General features: G+C 38.8%; 1 protein-coding gene across 1 annotated transcript in view; it reads right to left on the bottom strand.

The window, feature by feature from the left end:
- The window catches only part of GREB1L (GREB1 like retinoic acid receptor coactivator), a 162,907-nt gene extending 145,226 nt beyond the window's left edge, over positions 1-17,681 (bottom strand). Inside the window, exons 1-4 of the mRNA XM_010354886.2 lie at positions 17,586-17,681; positions 16,770-16,872; positions 15,609-15,884; positions 13,325-13,434 (exon numbers count right to left, since the gene is read on the bottom strand). The gene's annotated coding sequence lies outside the window, so the exon portion shown is untranslated. The remainder of the gene's footprint in view (positions 1-13,324; positions 13,435-15,608; positions 15,885-16,769; positions 16,873-17,585) is intronic.
- Between the last annotated feature and the right edge of the window lie 4,878 nt (positions 17,682-22,559).

The raw sequence follows: 22,559 nt of genomic DNA, 5'->3' as shown, positions 1-22,559 counted from the left end.
CTGAAGACACGAAGTGACCAGTTCACTACCATTCAACTAGTAAGGGATACAGCCAGGACTCAGGATCCAGCCATGTGATGACAAAGCCTGCACTCTTACTGTACAGCCTCACCTTGGATAAATCTCATTTCAAGACAAGTAATTCTGAGAATATCTCAGGCCCCCCTCTATCAAAGAGAAGGATACAATTTAAACTTTATCTGGAATGCCAACTCTAACTCCCTGGAGAGAGTCCCTGGAGGACTGGTTGAGAAGAACCCTGAGGATGCATCTGTGTTCATCAGGAAAGGGTGCCAACACCCAGTGTGCCCACTCACGAGCAGAGAAGAGGTGATGCATGGGAATCCACAACTCTATCTCAAGTTTCCCAGACTCACACACTAAAGCTCTATGGAAGATATTGGTGCCCTGAGCTACTTTTACATAGCAAACAAGACTTCTGATATGATTCCTGGTGGCAGTGAGTAGTATGCACTGATTTCCATCAGAGTGGCTGGGTTTGTCAAAGTTTTATTAGAGATTCCTATGATCTGGAGAAAAAGCCGGGGTCCTATTTTGGCAACTTTTCTCATATAGGTAATAAAACCAAAATGCCATGATTTTAAATTATCAGGTTTCTTTTTAACAAAAAGCTTATACTCAAAATGTACAATACCCAATTACAAATTGTATATGCATATAAAATACCCAATTAAAAGATGAAGAAATAGAAGAAAATCAACAAAGTCTGTCACTGAAATGTTCCTGAAACACCAAGCTTTAGACCAGGCTCCTAAGACTCCCCACCAATACAACACAAACATTAAAATTTTTTTTTTTTTTTTGAGACAGAGTCTTGCTTTGTCGCCCAGGCTGGAGTGCAGTGGCATGATCTCCGCTCACTGAAAGCTCTGCCTCCCGGGTTCCCGCCATTCTCCTGCCTCAGCCTCCCGAGTAGCTGGGACTGCAGGTGCCCGCCACCACACCCAGCTAATTTTATTTTTGTATTTTTAGTAGAGACGGGGTTTCACTATGTTGGCCAGGAAAAAAAAAAAAAAAAGACAGAAAGTCACCTTGTAGTTTCCACTATATACTTATGTATTGTATGTATCTGGCTGACATCAAGTTTATAAGACTCCATTACATTGCCTTTCCATATTTTTTATTGTAAAATTACAAAAGGACAAACTATATTAAATATTTTGTCATAGCACTACAGACCTCTGAGATACTAACAAGCACTTCCGTGACTTTGAGAAAATGTCTAAGAAAAGGACAGTAAAAAATATGAGCAAGTCTTTCTGCATTACTAATTAATTGCTCAAAATGCAGACTGGATCAACTACAAACCACCATAACATTGTGGTTTGCAGCCTTTCTGCTCTATCCTTTCCCCTTTTCCCACAGAAAGAAAAATTGCAGAATGGGGATGTGGGTAAAATAGGTAGCCTCTATCTTCGGTGACTTTAGGAAGGGGGGCTAGAGACGTTGGAAGAAAAAAAAAATAGTAGCTTGGGAAATAACTGCCTGCTAATGCTTCCACGCCTCTCCTCAATTCTCTTTTGCCTTTTGAAAATGGAAGAGTAGCAATGCACTCTGAGGGACAGTACTCCTTAATCTGTATGTTTTCATTTCCTTTTTGTGAAATGTTTCATAGTTAATAATTACTTTAGGCCGGGCGCGGTGGCTCAAGCCTGTAATCCCAGCACTTTGAGAGGCCGAGACGGGTGAATCACGAGGTCAGGAGATCGAGACCATCCAGACTAACACGGTGAAACCCCGTCTCTACTAAAAAATACAAAAAAAACTAGCCAGGCGAGGTGGTGGGCGCCTGTAGTCCCAGCTACTCCGGAGGCTGAGGCAGGAGAATGGCGTGAACCCGGGAGGCGGAGCTTGCAGTGAGCTGAGATCCGGCCACTGCACTCCAGCCTGGGCGACAGAGAGAGACTCCGTCTCAAAAAAAAAAAAAAATTACTCTATTATTAAAACTGTACTTCTATAGTATTTATTAAGTATATAGCAGAGAGGCCGGGTGCAGTGGCTCAGATCTGTAATTCCAGCACTTCGGGAGGCCAAGGTGGGCAGATCACCTGAGGTCAGGAGCGTGAGACCAGCCTGGCCAACATTGCAAAATCCCGTCTCTACTACAAACACAAAAAATAGCCAGGCATGGTAGCAGGCGCCTGTAATCCCAGGTACTAGGAAGACTGAGGCAGGAGGATCACTTGAACCCTGGAGTAGAGGTTGCAGTGAGCTGAGATCACGCCACTGCACTCCAGCCTGGGCAACAAAAGCAAAACTCTGTCTCAAAGAAAATTTTAAAAAGTATACAGCAGAGAGAAAGAGAAATGCCCTCCTCAGTGATAAAATTTTCCCTTAACTCTCAAATACTTTTTACAATTAAAGCATTGATTTCAGAATACATAGTCGGACTTGTAGTTAAAGTTGTATGTGAAGCACGTGTTACAATGGCAGGCATTACTGGCAGTTAATATAATAGTAGCTGTTGTTATTATTACTAGTAGTAGTGACGGTGGTGGTGGTGGTGGTGGTGGTGGTGGTGGTGGTGGTGATGGTGGTGGTGGTAGTTATTGTCAAAAAATGTGAAAGAAAGCATCCCTTCAACAATTGCAAGAGTAGCATGGAGAGCTTACTAAGTGCCGAGCAAGCACTATTATTACTCACATTTTCAAGATAACTGAGGCTTAGAGAAGTTAAGGAACTTGCCTAAGATCAGTCTACAAGGAAATAGGTAAGACAGGGTAGAACCAAATCAGTTTGGCTCAGAGGCAGCTCTCTTAGGTGATATCTTTAACACTCAGACCATTAAGCTACTAAACCACTGACCAAGATGGCCCAGTTGGGTAAATGGATACTCCGTAATGTACTACAAAATTGCCGACCGCCAAAGAAAAAAATCAGAAAAGAAAATGTTTGTTTGCTGATGTGGCCTCATCTCTATATATAACAGTTGCAAAACAGGCTGGAAAGGAAATTTTAACTTAAGATATGAGCCTAAGAGTCACAAAGCCAAATAACAATTTTAAAAATCACAACAAAATAACCCTACCTCTCTATTAAAAAACTCCTCACATCAGGGCCAGGCGCAGTGGCTGACGCCTGTAATCCCACACTTTGGGAGGCTGAGGTGGGCAAATCACAAGGTCAGAAGTTCGAAACCAGCCTGGCCAAGATGGTGAAACCCGTCTCTACTAAAAATACAAAAATTAGCCCAACATGGTAGTGGGCACTTGTAATCCCAGCTACTTGAGAGACTGAGGCAAAAGAATCTCTTGAACCCAGGAGGTGGAGGTTGCAGTGAGCCAAGATCGTGCCCCTGCATTCCAGCCTGGGCAACAGAGTGAGACTCTGTCTCAAAAACAAAACAAAACAAAACAAAAAACCTCCTAACATCAAAAATTATCCAAGATTGGTGGCGCGTGCCTGTAGTCTCAGCTACTCGGGAGGCTGAGGTGGGAGAACTGCTTGAACCCAGGAAGTCGAGGCTGTAGTGAGCCATGATCATGACACTGTACTCCAGCCTGGCTGATAAAATGAGACCCTGTGTGGAAAAAAAAAAAGGAAAAGAAGAAGAAAAAAAGTTCCCCTTTTGACTAAGTATAAATATATTTTCAAGTACTACACTTGCAGTTTTGATAAAAGTTTCTTTTAATACCAACTATCTGGAACAAATAAACATTAATTTTTAAAACTATTTTTACAAAGGAAATGACAAAGAACAAGAAAAACTGATTTTTAAAAAGATCATGTACAAGCTAAAAGAAAAAGAACTGAATCTAAAACACTAATTTGAGGTTGTGTGATTTTTAACAGCAAAGTAAGCTGTAGTACAGGTAGATGGGGATGTACCTATTCTAAGTAATAACTCATTTTTAAAAAAGTTTTAAAATAAGTATTTCTAAGCTTTGTCTACTGAAAAATCTGAGAAGCAATAACATTCAATTACTATTAATAAGCACTTTCTATACTCTGATTGTAGTGGCCTAATGCCTTCCACACTGAAAGCAATCAAGATTTTTTCAAGGTATGACCAGTTCCAAGTCTGGGGCAGGGAATATGCAAGATGAGCCTCAAACATCTGAACAAGAAAGCAAAGGTTATCAAGAACTAATAAGGCCGGGTGCAGTGGCTCTCACTTGTAATCCCAGCAATTTGGGATGCCAAGGCAGGCAGATGGCTTGAGTCCAGGAGTTTGAGACCAGCCTGGGCAACATGATGAAACCCTGTCTCTACAAAAACAAAAATTAACTGGGCATGTGGTGGTGTGTGCCTGTGGTCCCAGCTACTCGGGAAGCTGAGGCATGAGAATTCTTTGAGCCTGAGAGGTGGAGGCTGCAGTGAACTGTGATTGTGGATTGTGCCACTGCACTTCAGCCTGGGTGACAAGAAAAAAAAAAAAAAAAAAAAAGAACTAATGAAACATGTTAAAAGACATAGGAGACTACTTGAAGAGCTCCCATAGGCTAAAGATTAGAGAAACCAAACATAAAAGAGAATAGATCCAACTGACTGAAGCATATTTAAAATATAAACATTCACAAATTAATTTTGCTACTAAAGGAGAAAAAGAGCTCCTTTTGGAAAGACAAAAACAGAGTACTATAAGCAGAAAAGAAAAGAGCATTTATTCTGCTCTTTCTGTACTTCCAAGTAACCAAATAGTCCTGATTATTGAGAGTTTGCATTTTTTCAAAAGAAGAATTCCAGCTAAAAAATGGTCAAAGAGGGCCAAGCACAGTGGCTCACGCTTGTAATCCCAGCACTTTGGGAGGCCGAGGCGGGTGCATCATGAGGTCAGGAGATCAAGACCATCCTGGCTAACACGGTGAAACTCCGTCGGTACCAAAAATAACAAAAAATTAGCTAGACATGGTGGCAGGCACCTGCAGTCCCAACTACTCGGGAGGCTGAGGCAGGAGAATCGCATGAACCTGGGACACAGAAGTTGCAGTGAGCCAAGATAGCACCACCGCACTCCAGCCTGGGTGACAAGGGCAAAACTCTGTCTCAAAAAAAAAAAAAAGGAGGGGGGCAAGGAATGACAGAATTATAAAATTACCACTTTGTAACCCCTAATGCAAAATTCACACAGGCAATGGTAGTAAGTGAAACCATGAGATAGAAGGTTGATGGGGAACTTTATAATGGAGAGATCACGCTCTCACCTCCTGAACCCACTGGATGAGCTTAGCATCACTAAAAGTGAGGCAGTGAGATGCTGCGCGCCTTCTCAGTGGGGACGATATGAAGCACACTCACCATCTAGGAAGCATTCCTGCCAAAGGGTGTCAAGAATTTAGTCATCCCCTAGAACGGGGGTGTCCAATCTTTTGCCTTCCCTGGACCACACTGGAAGAAGAAGAAATGCCTTGGGCCACACATAAAATACACTAACACTAACAATAGCTGATGAGCTAAAAAACAAACAAAACAAAGAAAGAAAGAAAAAGCAAAAAAAAAACTCATCATTTTTTGTTGTTGTTTTGGTGTGATCTTGGCTCACTGCAACCTCCACCTCCCGGGTTCAAGTGATTCTCCTGCCTCAGCCTCCCAACTAGCTGGGATTACAGGCGCCCGCCACCATGCTCAGCTAATTTTGTATTTTTAGTTGAGACGGGGTTGCTCCATATCGGTCAGGCTGGTCTTGAACTCCAGACCTCTGGTTATGCACCTGCCTCGCCCTCCCAAAGTGCTGGGATTACAGGCATGAGCCACTGCACCTGGCAAAAATCTCATCATGTTTTAAGAAAGTTTACAAATTTGTGTTGGGTCGCATTCAAAGCCATCTTGTGCCACACTGGAAGAACTGTTCTGAGACACACATAAAATACACTAACGATTGGGAGCGAGACTGAGCATGAGTCTAGACCACGCTAAACAAAACAAAAAAAAATGATGTTCGGGGCAGACAAAATGGCGTAGCTGCATGTGTCATGCATACGGGTGCCACAAACTAACTACATAGCTGAAAGCTAAAACAACAAAAAAATTTCAAAAAACTCATTGTCAAATTTAAAAGCAAATTGGGCCGGGCGCGGTGGCTCATGCCTGTAATCCCAGCACTTTGGGAGGGTGAGGCAGGTGAATCACAAGGTCAGGAGTTCAAGACCAGCCTGGTCAAGATGGTGAAACCCCGTCTCTACTAAAAATACAAAAATTAGCCTGGCGGGGTGGCGGGCGCCTGTAATCCCAGCTACTCAGGAGACTGAGGCAGAGAACTGCCTGAACCCGGGAGGCGGAGGTTGCAGTGAGCCGAGATCATGCCACTGAACTCCAGCCTGGACAACAGAGCGAGACTCTGTCTCAAAAAAAAAAAAAGACAAATTTGTTTTTTTTTTTTTTTTTTTTTTTTTTTTTTGAGACGGAGTCTTGCTCTGCCGCCCAGGCTGGAGTGCTGTGGCCGGCTCTCAGCTCACTGCAAGCTCCGCCTCCCGGGTTCACGCCATTCTCCTGTCTCAGCCTCCCGAGTAGCTGGGACTACAGGCGCCCGCCTCGTCGCCCGGCTAGTTTTTTTTTGTATTTTTTAGTAGAGACGGGGTTTCACCGTATTAGCCAGGATGGTCTCGATCTCCTGACCTCATGATCCGCCCGTCTCGGCCTCCCAAAGTGCTGGGATTACAGGCTTGAGCCACCGCGCCCGGCCCGACAAATTTGTATAACTTCCTAGTGTTCTATTACTTTTTCCTTTACAGATGTCACTTTCTAAATTTTTAACAATTATTCACTCAGCATTTATAGATTTTCTACTGTCATAGGGATTAATTATATTGACTCAGGAGTTCAATGACCTTAATTCAAATCCTGTACCCACCTATTCCTAGTATGATACTGGGCAAATTGTTCAATCTTTCATCTATAAAATGGAGATAGTACTTTCAATTTCATAGATTTTTGTGAAAACACAAGAGATTTTACATACAGTAATAATTTTTTTTTTTTTTTTTTGAGATGGAGTCTCGCTCTGTCACCCAGTCTGGAGTGCAGTGGCACCGTCTCAGCTCACTGAAACCTCTGCCTTCTGGGTTCATGCCATTCTCCTGCCTCAGCCTCCTGAGTAGCTGGGACTACAGGCGCCTGCCACGACACCGGCTAATTTTTTATGTATTTTTAGTAGAGACGGGGTTTCACCGTGTTAGCCAGGATGGTCTCCATCTCCTGACCTTGTGATCCGCCGACCTCGGCCACCCAAAGTGCTGGGATTACAGGCGTGAGTCACCGCGCCTGGCCATAAGTTTGTAGAATAATCCCTGGCACAGGAAAAAAAAAGTGCAGAAAATGTTGGTAGTCATAGTAGCGCCTTTTTTTTTTTTTTTTTTTTTTTTTTTTTTTTGAGATGGAGTCTCGCACTGTCGCCCAGGCTGGAGTGCAGTGGCACAATCTCGGCTCACTGCCAGCTCTGCCTCCCAGGTTCACGCCATTCTCCTGCCTCAGCCTCCCGAGTAGCTGGGACTACAGGCACCGCCACCACGCCCAGCTAGTTTTTTTGTATTTTTTAGTAGAGACGGAGTTTCACCATGTAAGCCAGGATGGTCTTGACCTCCTGACCTCGTGATCCACCTGCCTCGGCCTCCCAAAGTGCTGGGATTACAGGCATAAGCCACCACGCCCGGCCAGCAGCGACTATTTTTAAATTAAAAAAAAAAAAGTATCATTATGCCACACTGAGGATATGAAGAAAAATAAGATGCATTCTTTCCTTTACAGAAGTTGGGCACTACAGTAGATTCTGGGGCCTTGTTTCTAGGAATAAATAATGTAAAAGTTCCAAAGGCTGCTCTTTGGCACTATATACAATTTATTTATTAAGAAATTGTACAATCGGCCGGGCACAGTGGCTCAAGCCTGTAATCCCAGCACTTTGGGAGGCCGAGACGGGCGATCACGAGGTCACAAGATCAAGACCATCCTGGCTAACACGGTAAAACCCCGTCTCTACTAAAAAAAAAAAATACAAAAAACTAGCCGGGCGAGGTGGCGGGCGCCTGTAGTCCCAGCTACTCGGGAGGCAGAGGCAGGAGAATGGCTGGAACCCGGGAGGCGGAGCTTGCAGTGAGCTGAGATATGGCCACTGCACTCCAGCCTGGGCCACAGAATGAGACTCCCTCTCAAAAAGAAAAGAAAAGAAAAGAAATTGTACAATCATATATACAACTCACGAGATGACCTTTGACACCAAGAACAGCACTGCCCAACAGAATTTTCTAAGATAATGAAAATGTTCATATTCTGGACTGTCTAGTATGGTAGCCACTAGCCACAAGTGACAGTTGAACACTTAAAATGTGGCCAGTGTTACTAAGGAACTAAAATTTCAATTGTATTTTATTGTAATTAATTTTTTTTTTTTTGACACAGAGTCTTACTCTGTTGCCCAGGCTGGAGTGCAGTGGCATGATCTCAGCTCACTGCAACCTCCACCTCAGGGGCTCAAGCAATTCTCCTTGCATCATGCCTCAGCCTTCCAAGTACCTGAGATTAGAGGCATGTGCCACGTGCCCAGGTAATTTTCATATTTTTTGTAGAGATGGGATTTCACTATGCTGGCAAGGCTGGTCTCGAAACCTTGGCCTCAAGCAATCCACCCGCCTCAGCCTCCCAAAGTGTGGAATTACAGGCGTGAGCCATTGCGCCCAGCTGTAATTAATTTAAATAGCTACACATGACTAGTAGCTGTCATACTGAACAGTACAACTCTAGAGTATGTACAATGATTGAGAGATAAAAGATTTCTTAAGTTCTAAGAGGCCTGGCTGTGTCCCTACTGATGTGATCTTGAACAAGTCCCCTAACCTCTCTCAAGCTCAATTTCTTCATCTGTAAAATGATTGTATAGGTTAGATTATGACTGTCTCTTACAGTGACAAAACTCTTTGTATAAGAAAATTATTTGTTACTGTATTTCTGCTTACATGCTCTTTCTCTATTAAAAATATTGCCTGATGAGAGGGAATAACGTATGACTCTTAGACAAGTAAACCAAACACACTGCCTGTGTTTTCAGTCTCAAATCCAAAATATTAAACAATTATATATTCTTGTTCTCTCTCTTTTGTGCTCTCTGAGCATTTATTTATTCTTTTAAATTGATATTTGTCACTCTCCATTATAGTTAGTTTGGTCTAGTATCTGTCTAACTTCCCCCAGTAGATGGTGAGTTTTGGGGGACATATATTTTGTTTAATGCTGGAACTGAGTAACAAAAAAATGAATAAATTGAGCTTTTGTGTCTTATCCAATTATATATTAAACAGGTCTGAAGACGTATCTCTTCCCAAGCACATTCCATAAAAGCACAAAGCTAACCATGCATTCAAAACAGAAGTGTTTTATTTCATTTTTATTCATCCTTCTTGCTGAGAATGTTTAGAAAGTGCAAACAGATTAAAAGACAAAAATTTTAAACTCCTTTAATAGTTTTGTACATTTAAATTTGGACAAATTTATTTTTTCTTTTCTTTTTTGTTTTTTTTTGTTGTTGTTGTTGTTGTTTTGTTTTGTTTTGTTTTTGTTTTGTTTTTTGAGGTGGAGTCTCGCTCTGCTGCCTAGGCTGGAGTGTAGTGGTGCAATCATGGCTCACTGCAACCTCCGCCTGCTGGGTTCAAGCGATTCTCCTGCCTCAGCCTCCTGAGTAGTTGGAATTACAGGCACATGCTACCACGCTCAGCTAATTTTTGTATTTATTTAGTAGAGAGAGGGTTTCACCATGTTGGCCAGGCTGGAAGAATTTCTTTTGATGGTTTGTAAAGTCAAAAATATTTTAGGTATTCAAATAAAAACCCAACCCTAGTAACTTAATCCTAAAATTTACCCTTTTTACCAATATGCTTACAGATATGCAATATATATTAAATTGTTTTAGAAATAGTTATTGTACTATGCCAACTAATTTCATAATAATGATAAAAAACTATCATGATTACAACGCTATTTTTCCTTTGTAACAAAGAAGTACAAGTTACCACTGGAAATCTTTACTTTCTTCCTTGAAATGCCAGAAATTCTTCTGTAAAATAAACACCTCTTGTCAAGACTCTCTGGAACTAGTATAATTACCAGAGGCAATCCTTGTGTAAGATCAAAGAAGCAAAACAATAATAGGCAACGTGTGACCTCTACCATGTCACCAGAGACCAATTTTTCAACAGGGAGAACAGTCAATAATCCAGAACAGAAAACATTAAATAACAAGAAATGCTTCCAACGTGTGGCTCACCACATCTTTCAACGCTGTCACATTCAGAGTTCAGAGTCTCTATGGTTTCTGAAAACAAACTTCTGGGGATTTATCACAACAATCATTAAAATCTGCATAAAACACCAGAGGCAAAAAACAACTTGCCAATTTCCCAAATGCAGAGTAGAATTTCAAAAGATACTACAATAATTTTCTAAATTTCATCTGATGCTTTAAATAGTGGGAAGGGCACAGATAACTAAATATTTTCCACCTCACACTCAACTAATTTCTCTTATTTACCCAGCCCCATTTAATTATCCCAAAGAAGTTGTTTGCAAAGTTGGCTATGAACATTAGCCAGATAAATATAACTAGTAATAATAACATATTAAATACTTCTCCGGGTTGTTTTTTTGGCTTTGTTTTGTTTTTGATAATGGTGGATCACTAAACCCAGAAAGAGGGTCTCTTGTGTAATATATTTGAGTGACTAGGCATTACAAGGGTACAAAGAGGGGTAAATAAATTCGCAAAGTAATTACAGTAAAACAGAAGTACGTTTAAAATTGACTTCTAAAAAGCACTGCAAATCAAATTGTGCCTTAGAATTGGCAAAACTTGATGGTTTTTCTTAAATACTATTGCCAAATAGCTGTCTTTTTTCAAAATCAGATGTGAATTAGGGGCTGAACAAATGTATTTGAATTATTTAACCTGCAAAGCACACATTCTGCTGGTAATTCAGAGAGTAAGTAATAAAAGAGGGAGACTTTGCTTGAAAGAAAAAGCACTGTAAATTCAAAGCACCCATGAACATTCTGTTTTTTTTTTTTAAACATTCTTTTATGATTTCTTGCTACCTCCATCTTTCCACTCTGTCATCTGCTCCTGTCTTTCCATCTTCTTAGCTTATTAACATTGCTAATCGTATTTGTCAGTTTTGCCACAATTTTAAGGTTACTTAAACAGCTGTGGGTTTTCTCTAGGCAATTATCAGTCACTATACTTAGGTTTCTAAATTAGTTGTTGAAAGGTGCTTTAACCTTGAGAAAATAGAAAAAGAGCAGACTACGTGCTAAGCCTCACATTTATGTATATGTTTAACACAAGTGATTATCAAAAATTCAAAAGAAGTCACACACAATTAGTAGATATTGTAAATTTATTAATTAGCAAGGCCTATTATATTCCTTATCATTTTATCTTTCTTTCCTTATTATATACATTGTAATATATGCTTTCTCTCTATATATGTGTATAGATTGGAATATAAAAGATAGTATATAAACTGGAATATCAAAATACTGCCAAATTCCTCTAACAGTCTCCTTTCACAACCTGTCAGGTGGCTAATACCTTTTAAAGGTATCCACAATCACATAAGTGGTCTCTTGAGGCCATGAGTTGTGGTAAAGAGAGCTTTTACAACATGCAGATTTTTCCCTTCTCCATTTCCCTTCAAAGAGAAAACTCCTTATTGTATTGCTTTTCTTATTCTCTATTTGTGACTCTGACACTGATTTTCTTCTTGACCACATTCAGGAAGAACCACAAGGTTGAAGGTTATTTGTCAACTGACAGCCTTTTCTATCAACCATCGACAACTAAATAAAAAAGTCTGAATTCCGGAAACATACTTCATGTGCCACCCATTTTCCTCATAAGTTAAAATAAATTCAAAGATTACTTTTTAGAGTGAACAAGTTTTGGTGTTTTTAAAGGTTTAATAATAATACCTTGTCTGCAGATTAGGCCAAAAGCTTGTAGAATGAGTTTTAAATTAATGTAAGTTCCTGGATTACCTCTCCCCCCTCCACCCTCCCTCACTCCCCACCCGCTACCACTTTCTGCTCCAAGGAAAGAACAAGGTGATATTTCAACAGTGCAAAATTCTTCCTGAGACAGAAACACTAAAATGATGAACATTTTGAAAAGCAAAGTACACTTCAAACTCCAACTGTTCTTTCAGACCTATATTGACTCTTATAGACATTGCCAACATTTGGTAAGGATTATCCTTCCATTAGACAAAAGCGAGCATTCCTTAGATAAATCAGGAGTTTTTGCCATGAGACTCATAAAACCTTTTCACAACACAGATTTTCAAGAGAATCCTTTAAGGTTTAGGAGGCTGCTCCTTTTACTAAGTAACAAAATACACCCCATGGTGTCTCACTGACCCCACTCAGCTGTCCTTTGACCTCCTCAATTGTTGCGGCCTAACTCCAGGGTCCACAGAATGTGCCTCCCATATCAAAAAGGCTAATGTTGCTTCCTCCTAGCACCTGGTGAAACAAAATGCAACAGTTCTCTTTCTTCTGCCTCCTCCTCTCCCTCTCTGACCATTTTCCAGATGTTCCAGGCCCAAATGTTAAGCCCATCCTGGGTTTCAGTATCTGCGTGGTCAACATGAAGAAACAAACAGGGACCAGGCTGAAGTGGCAATGACCCTCTTGTTCTTTTTGGCCTCAAAAGGATACAACGTGTTATAAAAGAGGAAAAGATCTTTGGCCTCTCTTGGAAATGCCAGGCTATTTAAGCACATTGTAACTTCCAAAAGGAGAGAAACAGTCTTAGGATATGCCCCTTCTGAAAGATAGGGGTTACCTAAACAGTAGCCTTAAATTCTCAGTTCTAAGCAAGCATCTGATTTTCTTTGTTGGGGGGTGGGGAACATCACCTTTTTCCTTTTCTAAATTAAAAGCCTCCTAAAATAGAAAAAAAAAAAAAACCTTTATAAAATCTTTAGAACATACATCTCAGGATAGTGTTACATAAGACGAATATGTGCAGTCAATAGGGATAATCTGGATATTTCTGCTGAAGCCTATAATCTAGAAGTCTCATTTATTAGACAATTTGAAGGATAAAATCATAATCAACAAAAGGGAATAAAGAACTGAATTCTTATTGTCTTAATTTAGGTATATAGGAAATACAGAGGCTGTTGTAGAGAAAGAACTCACTGCAGAAGCTTTCTGGTATGAGATAAGGGGACGGGGGAGGGGAGAGGAAAGCAGGGAAGGAGAGGAGCTCTTACTCACTTTCAGGAGCAAACATAGTAGTTTTACTTAAATTTTAAATACAACTTCCTAAAACAATTTGATCTTGAAAAATTGGGAAGGGGCATATATAATTGTACAATACCTTGGTTTATTTAATAACATTTTTGAATCACAGTCATGATTAAGTTGGGCAGTCAACACTTCAGGGAGTCTGTTGCCTAGATTTTAACTTGTTTAAAGCTTTTTGTGCACCTGCAAAAACATAAAAAATAAAAAAAATACATATAAAGACATGAGTTAATTTCCAAATACATATTATATAATAATCTAAATATTTATAATTCTCTGAAAATCACACTTAGAAATTATCAAAGTCTACACTTTACAACTCCATATACATTATAATGAGCAAATATACAGATACTCCACCTTTCTCAATAGTCTCAAAATAATGACTCCTAATTATATATACTCAAGGATAATTTCTGTTGTTCTTATGATTTCCCCCACTAAAAGTAAGTTGAATAAGTCTGTCAAGTCTGCATTTGTGGCAGATGTTACTATAATATCAAAAGCCAACAGATGACTTTTAGGAATGAAATTAGTGGAAGATAATTTTCTTACCTAAGGAATTTAAGAGTAATAATCTCTGATACTCAGGCCAAATTTATCTACTCAAAGAACTATCAAAAATGTAAAACATAATTAATATTGATTGAATAATTTCCAATAAGAAAGCCTGCAAAAAGAAAAAGAGCTATTGTTTCCTACCCTTCTGAGTAGCGTATTCCTAGAAGATATTAAACTAAATAATTATAATTGCATATAATTGGTTGAAAATTATAGTACGCATATTTATCTCTCCTCTAAATAGATTATGGTCAATATAAACTACTACATGGGAAAATAGGAAATATAGCTGTAAAACATAAAGTGAAATGAAAGCTACCTGTCATTGATTTTTATAGATAACACAGAAGCATTTCTAGTCCTTTGTTATTACGTTTAAAAAGAAAACAAAAGAGGATTTTCCTAAGAAATAAACTAACTTCAATATGAATATTTATAGAACTAAAATATTTGAAGTAAAATTAACTCATGTTGTCCAAAATTTTTTTTTATTTTACTTTTCTCTTATGCCAACTTGAAAGAAAGAAAAAAAAATTTTAGATTTTTTGAATAAAAATATTTATCTTACCTCTTACTGTCAGAAGAAGGTCTTCAGGCAAAATAATTAAAAATGGAATGTCTAGTTTTTCAAACTCACATATATCCCACCCGCCCACACATAAATAGACATCTTTTCCTAAGTCAGCAGGAGCCTTGCTACCTACATCCAAACCCAAGATTACCCCATATGGTCAACAAGGTCAAACTGCATTACTGCCAATGAAACCATATTACTCCAAAAGGACCCTAATGATTTCAAAAAAAAAAAAAAAAAAAAAAAGTCAGTAATCTAATTCCAGTAGCTTCAGAGTCTAAAATTGCTAATTTTTGGCCACGTGCTGCACACTTCACCTGTTAGTAATGACATTTTTGTATTTTCTTCTAATTACACTCAAAGCTAAGACCTTTGGCCCTGGGCCACAGACCCCTATTCAGGCTGCACACATTCTCTTAAACGACCTGATCCTTTGTTGTCACTCTTACTCTTTCATCTATTATTTACACCCATAGAGAAGGAAGATACTCAACCATTTGTATAGCTTAAAGCTTCTAATCATCTTAATTTCTCTGCCTTTCAACCTATGGTCTTTTTCATAGACAAATGCCAAGAAGTTTGACAAAATCATTTTTTTTTTTTTTTCAATCATATTGCCCCCTCTTCTCCTTTCTTATTCCCTGGCCAACCTCCTTCCTGTTCCTTGTCTCTCACAGGAGGGACTTTGTATTAGCCAGGATTTACAAATTTTGACCTTCACCAACAAAATGTATTTCTAAATACAATACAAATCTCCAACTTGTTCTGACAGATCAATAACAATTATATTTCTTTTTTTGACCAAAGAACCCCTTAAGTTGAAGTTTACTGAAAATAACTTAAAATCTGTCCCCAGCCTCCCAAAAGCCTGAGCATAGAATTTTCAGAATTCCTCTACGAAAGTGCCAAAAAGCATTTAGTAAACAATATTAGTTTTGTGGCCAAAACTTTTCATTTTAATGTCTGTGCTTGGTCACTTGTTTACAAAAAGAAAATTTAGAAAAAAAGAGGAAAGAAAGAAAAAAGAGAAAATAAAACAAAAATTTTAAGCTTAGATTTTTAATTTAAACTTTAAAACACTGAAAAGACTACTAATTCTCCAAACAGCAAAATCCTCACATAATATATTCTGTATCATTATGATTATTTCCCAACATTTTACCAAGGTTAAAAAATATATATTCAAACACATTTTGCAAATCCAAAGCATGGAATTGTTTACCATGATGCAGATGTCTCCCTCAGATCAGGAAAGCCAAAAGATTCTGATTTCCAAGATGTTTATAAAATGACATCTGATCCATCTTTGCTCTCTTCCTCTATTGCTCAGCTTACTCTTGATTTCTAACAGTGTTTCCTTGTTGTCTGTCCCCTCTGCAGACCCTGAAACCCCTTGACTTTTCTTATTTTCACCATTTGCTTCAACCAGCAGTTCACTGGAGACCCATCCATCTTGTAATGCCTAAAGTGACAGATGCTCTCAGGAACGACCACACTGCTGAGTGAACAAAAGATAACATCACCTCCAGGAACTCCAGAGAGAAATACAACTGCAAGCTTAAGACAGGGGCTGACTTGACAGACATTGGACCATAAACCTCTTCTAAGCAAAAAAGAAAACAATTGCCACACACACAAAAAAAATCTGACACAATCAAAGGCAGAAAAGAGTGATTATTTGTGGATTGCCTTTTCACTCTGTAACTCACTTTTCCCCACCCAGTGCTTTTATATTGGGGCAATTCACTCACCAATAGGCAAGAGGAGTTCTTGTGTGTGTTTGAGGGTGGGGGCAGGCAGGGGAGCCTTTCTCAAGCATCTTCTTTTATTCATCAATATTCAAAGTGAATTTCATTCACAAGTGTTTCAGGAGATCTAAGTCTACCACACAGCATTCTTAAGCCTGACTATCTTGTTTGCATATAGCAATATCTGGACTCAGAAATGCTGACTCGGTTCTACTGCGGTGAAAGGCACATGCATGCTTGCAAATTAAAAACACATTAGAAATTAAAAAGCAACCTGTGACAATGTCAACAATATGTGCAGCACATTTGAAAAAGCTCACCATTCATTCATCAGACAATCTCCAACTTGGGTTAAAAAGACATTTTACAAGAGGATTCTGGGAAGGGCTGCAGAGCTCTTTTCTAACAAAGGAAAGGTCATATTAACATCTCCCAGCAACAAACTAATGACAGGGAAGCTGTAGATGCAGGAGACTCTGCTTGATGCCATCTAGGTTCTAGGACTTTCCTTGTGGCTGTTGTTTAAAACATCTTATTTAAAACCATCAGACAGCAATAGGAAGTAAATAGAACTCTAACATTCAGATAAATTCAGTGAAGGGAAAATTTCAAAGAACATAAAAACAAAAACTAACCTGGAGGTCAATTAAGAACATCATGTGGTCAATGCCAATTATGGAGATTAACAACCCGTTTTTATAATAGATATCGAGCAACACAGGAAAACCTCTGTTGGAGCTAAATACATTATTTTTCTCAAAAAGGGAAAATGATACAAATATTTATGTTACATCTAAAGTAGAAAGCCAAAACGCTTAAGAAAATTTCCATCAACAGTATTTCTAAGAAGAAATCTAAATACTTCTGGCATTTCTTTAATAAAAATATTTTTTCTCTAAAATTTTTGTACACAAAGCCTTTATGCTACAATCATTTTTCTCTGGCGTTACTAATGACTCCTCTCCTCTCCACTTTCCAAAAAAAAAAAACAAATTTTAAAGTATATTTTGTCTCCTGTGATTGAATTACTTGTAGGGAGAAGGTTAAAAAAAATTTCAACTTATATAAATCAACATATCAGTTATTTAAACATTTTTATGTCTCTCTTCTTTCCTCAAACACTTCAATGTATCTTTCATAAATAACGTAGTATAATGTTTCATAATCTCAGAATTTTCTGTTTTTTTTTTAAGGCTGGCAAAGCAGAATACATACAAAATAAAAAAATGAGTATGTAAAATCATATCACAATAGAAAAAAGATTAAATAATTATAGAACACTTATATAAAATACTTGTTCTAATATGGACCGAATCTTTAACTAGAAGACTTTATAAACAAAGCCTTATACACACTGGCCCTAAGTAATCCCCCACAATCTATTAATCCAGAAGTAACACATCATTCAACACTTTCAAACTTTGGCATTAATAACAAGAAAGAGAAGTGACCTTGAAATGACAGCTCCACTGCAGAAGGCTCAAAAAAAGATCCAATTAAATGATCTACATTAAAACACAATAGAATCAATATTAATGCTATAAAAGTACACCCCTATGGAAAGTTCTTATTGTCTGACTGATCAGAAACAAAACAAAACTTTTTTTTTTTAAGGGCCCCTTCCAGATCACAGTCTGTACCAGAAATCCACACAGGAAAAAAAATCCATCAAAATGAAACCCTAAAAAGGTTTACCCTTCACCATCCTATTTGCACTTCAAAACCCTGTTAGTCCTTCAGTTAAACCCCAGGGCTGAACCATTTCAATAATAAGAGAGGTGGCCAGTGGTGATTTATCTCCCATTTGGCCTCTGGACAGAGCTGTAACGTCTAGGAAGCTTCCCTTCCCTGACTGGATCCCTCCCCCAAGTCTCCACATTAATTTGTGCAGCCTTGGGTCTGCAATACCTTAGAAACAATTCATGTGACCCTTCCAATCAGATGCAGGAACACTCTGTACTCAAGATTTGGGTACATTTTCTCAGCAATGATTTCACAAAATGGCATGCTGCTGACTAATCAGAGCATGGCAAATACCAGCTTACATTTCAGATTCTCTTTGTTATAAGTTAGGGAAGAAAAGAAACTTCCTTAACTGTAGCCCCTCTCCTCTCTCATACGTTATCGGAACTTCATAAGCTTTTCCCAATGTATACTTTGATACCCTTTATGTTTGGGACCACATTAGCCAATATCCTTCAGTGTGGTACTCATCTAAATTTAAATCTTTGCATTGTAAAAGACCTTAACAAATCCAAAAAAGTGGAGATTTCATAGGTCACAGACTCCTGGGTCAAAAATAGATAACAGACCACCACGACTGAACTGACTTATTCTACCCTTGTTATCGAATATGTACTGTAACTGTCATCACATACACTCACCAATTTTCCTGTAGTAAAATAAACACCAACAATGTTAACAGTTATCTAAATGGAAATATAGATCCCAAAAGTCATCAAATGTGAAACACAGGGAAATTATTCCTTAAAAATGGAGGATATTTTATCACTAAGCATGACTTATCTATTTCATAGTTATGTTTCTTTGCTTTCTAAAATGGAAAGAGAATAAAAAGCATATATAACCTTTTCCCTACCTATTCAATTTTTTGTTTTATTTAAATGAGAGGAATTTTTCTAATGAGTCTGATAAATTCCAGCTGAATGTCACATTAACAGCTTGCACCGAATGATTCAACTATAGTGATCTAATTTTACCAGTTGAAAATGTTCAAGCTATTTCACTAAATTCACAAGTTTAGAGACTCCATAGGCAAAGATAAATGTATTTCATTGAATCCTAGTATCAGGCACTGAGTGCAGTGGCTCATGCCTGTAATCCCAGCACTCTGGGAGGCCGAGGGGGGTAGATCACCTAAGGTCAGTAGATCGAGACCATCCTGGCTAACACGGTGAAACCCCGTCTCTACCAAAAATACAAAAAATTAGCCGGGCATGGTGGCGGGTGCCTGTAGTCGCAGCTACTTTGAGAGGCTGAGGCAGGACAATGGCGTGAACCCGGGAGGCGGAGCTTGCAGTGAGCCGAGATTGCGCCACTGCACTCCAGCCTGGGCGACAGAGTGAGAGACTGCGTCTCAAAACAAACAACAACGACAACAAAAAAATACAAAAAAATACAAAAAAAAAAAAAAAAATCTGGGTGTGGTGGCAGGTGCCTGTAATCCCAGCTACTTGGGAGGCTGAGGCAGGAGAATTGCTTGAACCCTGGAGGCAGAGGCTGCAGTGAGCTGAGATCCTGTCACTGCACTCCAGCCTGGACGACAGAGGGAGACTTCGTCTCAAAGTAAATAATAATAATAAAATAAAAAACAAAAACCCTAATATCAGTTAAGAAAACTTAAAAAGAAAAGTAAATATATGACTGATAGTTTAAAATACAAGAAATATAACTCTTTGTCAACTGAAAGAATTATTCACAATTTTGGAAGTATTTATCAATAAAAGTTATATTTCTTCAAATAAAAAATACACCACAAACATCCTTATACCACATTAGCAAATGTTTTTCATTTTCAGAGCCCTAAATACCACAAATTCCAGAAAAAAAACCTTCCTACCAAATTACTTTATTGGTTGCAACCAGATCAGTGAATCTCAGATTTATATTTGAGATGACACAAATATTTAAACTGGCATTAATAACAATATTCAGGAAAACAAATTTCTTAACCTACTTCATGAAAACAACCATAACAAAAAGCAGCTTTCCTCAACAGTCAACAAGAGTAGTTTATGCATCACAGAGGAAATATCCAATCTTCATTAAATATTTATTCAGTGCAATAGACTGTTAGGTGCTATTTAGACCTCAAAGCAGCAGCAGTTCCTGTCTGGTAGGAATCATGTCTTAGGAGAACTGAATGGAGATGAGAGGCAGTTCCTCAAGTCGTGACACTATACTTCAAAATGACAATGCTAAAAACTGGAAATGCGCTATAAAATGTATATTATCACTTTGAAGTCTAATACCAAAGAAAGTGATACCTAAGGGAGTACTAACTTGAATAAGACTTGACTGAGTAGTTCTTGATTTTATTTTATTTTTTTGAGATGGAGTCTCACCCTGTCACCCAGCCTGGAGTGCAGCGGCACAATCTCGGCTCACTGCAACCTCCGCCTCCCAGGTTCAAATTATTCTCTTGCCTCAGCCTCCCAAGTAGCTGGGATTACAGGTGCCCGCCACCATGCCCAGCTAAGTTTTGTAGTTTTAGTAGAGACGGGATTTCACCATGTTGGCCAGGCTGGTCTCGAACTCCTGACCTCATAATCCGCCTCGGCCTCCCAAAGTGCTGGGATTACAGGCGTGAGCCATTGTGCCCAGCCCCTGATTTCTTATTAATGTAACATGAAAATATTTGGATGTTCGAGATGTGCAGTTCCCAGCTCTGCCCCTAAGTAACCATGGCCAGGACACCTATCTTCCCTGGTCCTCAGTTTCCTTATCCATAAAATGAGGATAAAAGTAACATAACAAAAAGACCCTTCTAGATTGAAAACATTTATGGTGGTCTCTGCAGATGACATGATCTTGTACACAGACAACCTTAAGACTCCACCAAACAACTGTTAGAACTAATAAACGAATTCAGTAAAGTTGATACAAAATCAACATACGAAATCAGCATTTCTTCTTTTTTTATTATTCTGTGAAGTTATTATCCTTTCATTTTATTTCAACAGTTTTTGGTGAGCAGGTAGTTTTTGGTTACATAAATAAGTTCTTTAGTGGTGATTTCTGAGATTTTGGTACACCCGTCACCTAAACAGTGTACACTGTACCCAATGTGTAGTCTTTTATCTTTCACCTCCACTCCCAACCTTTTCCCCAAAGTCCATTATATTACTCTTACACCTTTTTTACACCTTTGTGCCCTCACAGCTTAGCTGCCACTTATAAATGAGAACAGGCCGGGCGTGGTGGCTCACGCCTGTAATCCCAGCACTTTGGGAGGCCGAGGCGGGTGGATCACGAGATCAGGAGATCAAGACCATCCTGGCTAACATGGTGCAACCCCGTCTCCACTAAAAATACAAAAAATTAGCCGGGTGTGGTGGCAGGCACCTGTAGTCCCAGCTACTTGGGAGGCAGAGGCAGGAGAATCACTTGAACCCAAGAGGCAGAGCTTGCAGTGAGCCGAGATCTCACGACTGCACTCTACTCCAGCCTGGTGATAGAGCAAGAGTCTGTCTTTAAATAAATAAAGTGAGAACATACAATAACTGGTTTTCCTCAAAAATCAGCATTTCTATATGCTAACCACAAATTATTCAAAAAAGAAATGGAAAAAAATCTTATTTATAATAGCTACAAAATAAAAAAAAAAAATTTAGGAATACATTTAATCAAGGAGGTGAAAGATCTGTACACTGAAAACTATAAAACATTAATTGCAGACACAAATAAATGGAAAGACATCTTGTGTTTATGGATTTAAAAAATGAATATTGTTTAAATGCCCATACTACCCAAAGCAGTCTTCAGATTCAATGCAATTCCTATCAAAATTCTAAGATATTTTTCACAGAAATAGAAAAAATAATCCTAAAATGTATATGGAACAACAAAAGACCCCAAATAGCCAAAGCAATCTTGAGCAAAAAGAACAAAGCTGGAGGCATCATACTACCTGATTTCAATATTTACTACAAAGCTATAATAATCAAAAAAGCATGGTACTGGCATAAAAATAGACCAATGGAACAGAACAGAAAGCCCCCAAAATTAATCCATGCATTTACGGTCAATTGATTTTCATGAAAGAGGCCAAGAACACACAATGGGGAAGAACAGTCTCTTCAATAATTGATGCTTGGAAAACTGAATATTCAGGTGCAAAAGAAAGAAATTAGACCCTTACATCATTTAGAAAAATCAACTCAAAATGGACTTAGATATAAGACCTGAAGCTATGAAACTTCTAGATGAAAACATGGGAAAAGCTCATGACATTGGTCTGGACAATGATTTTTTTGACTGTGACTCCAAAAGCACAGGCAGTAAAAGCAAAAACAGACAAATGAGATTGCATCAAATTAAACAGCTTCTGCACAGCCAAGGAAACAATCACCAGGGCGAAGAGCCAACATCAGAATAGGAGAAAATACTTGCAAACCATACATCTAATCAGGGGTTAAAATCCCAACTACAAATAACTCAAGTAGGCCGGGCGCAGTGGCTCACGCCTGTAATCCCAGCACTTTGGGAGGCCGAGGCGGCCGGATCATGAGGTCAGGAGATCAAGACCATCCTGGCTAACTTGGTGAAACCCCGTCTCTACTAAAAATACAAAAATAGCCGGACATCGTGGCACGTGCCTGTAGTCCCAGCTACTTGGGAGGCTGAGGCAGAAGAATTGCTTGAACACAGGAGGCAGAGGCTGCAGTGAGCCAAGATTGCGCCAC

This window comes from Rhinopithecus roxellana, chromosome 21 (genome assembly GCF_007565055.1).
Source record: "Rhinopithecus roxellana isolate Shanxi Qingling chromosome 21, ASM756505v1, whole genome shotgun sequence".
NCBI lineage: Eukaryota > Metazoa > Chordata > Mammalia > Primates > Cercopithecidae > Rhinopithecus > Rhinopithecus roxellana.
The sequence above is the reverse complement of the archived record's forward strand: the minus strand, read 5'-3'. Positions and strand labels throughout refer to the sequence as shown.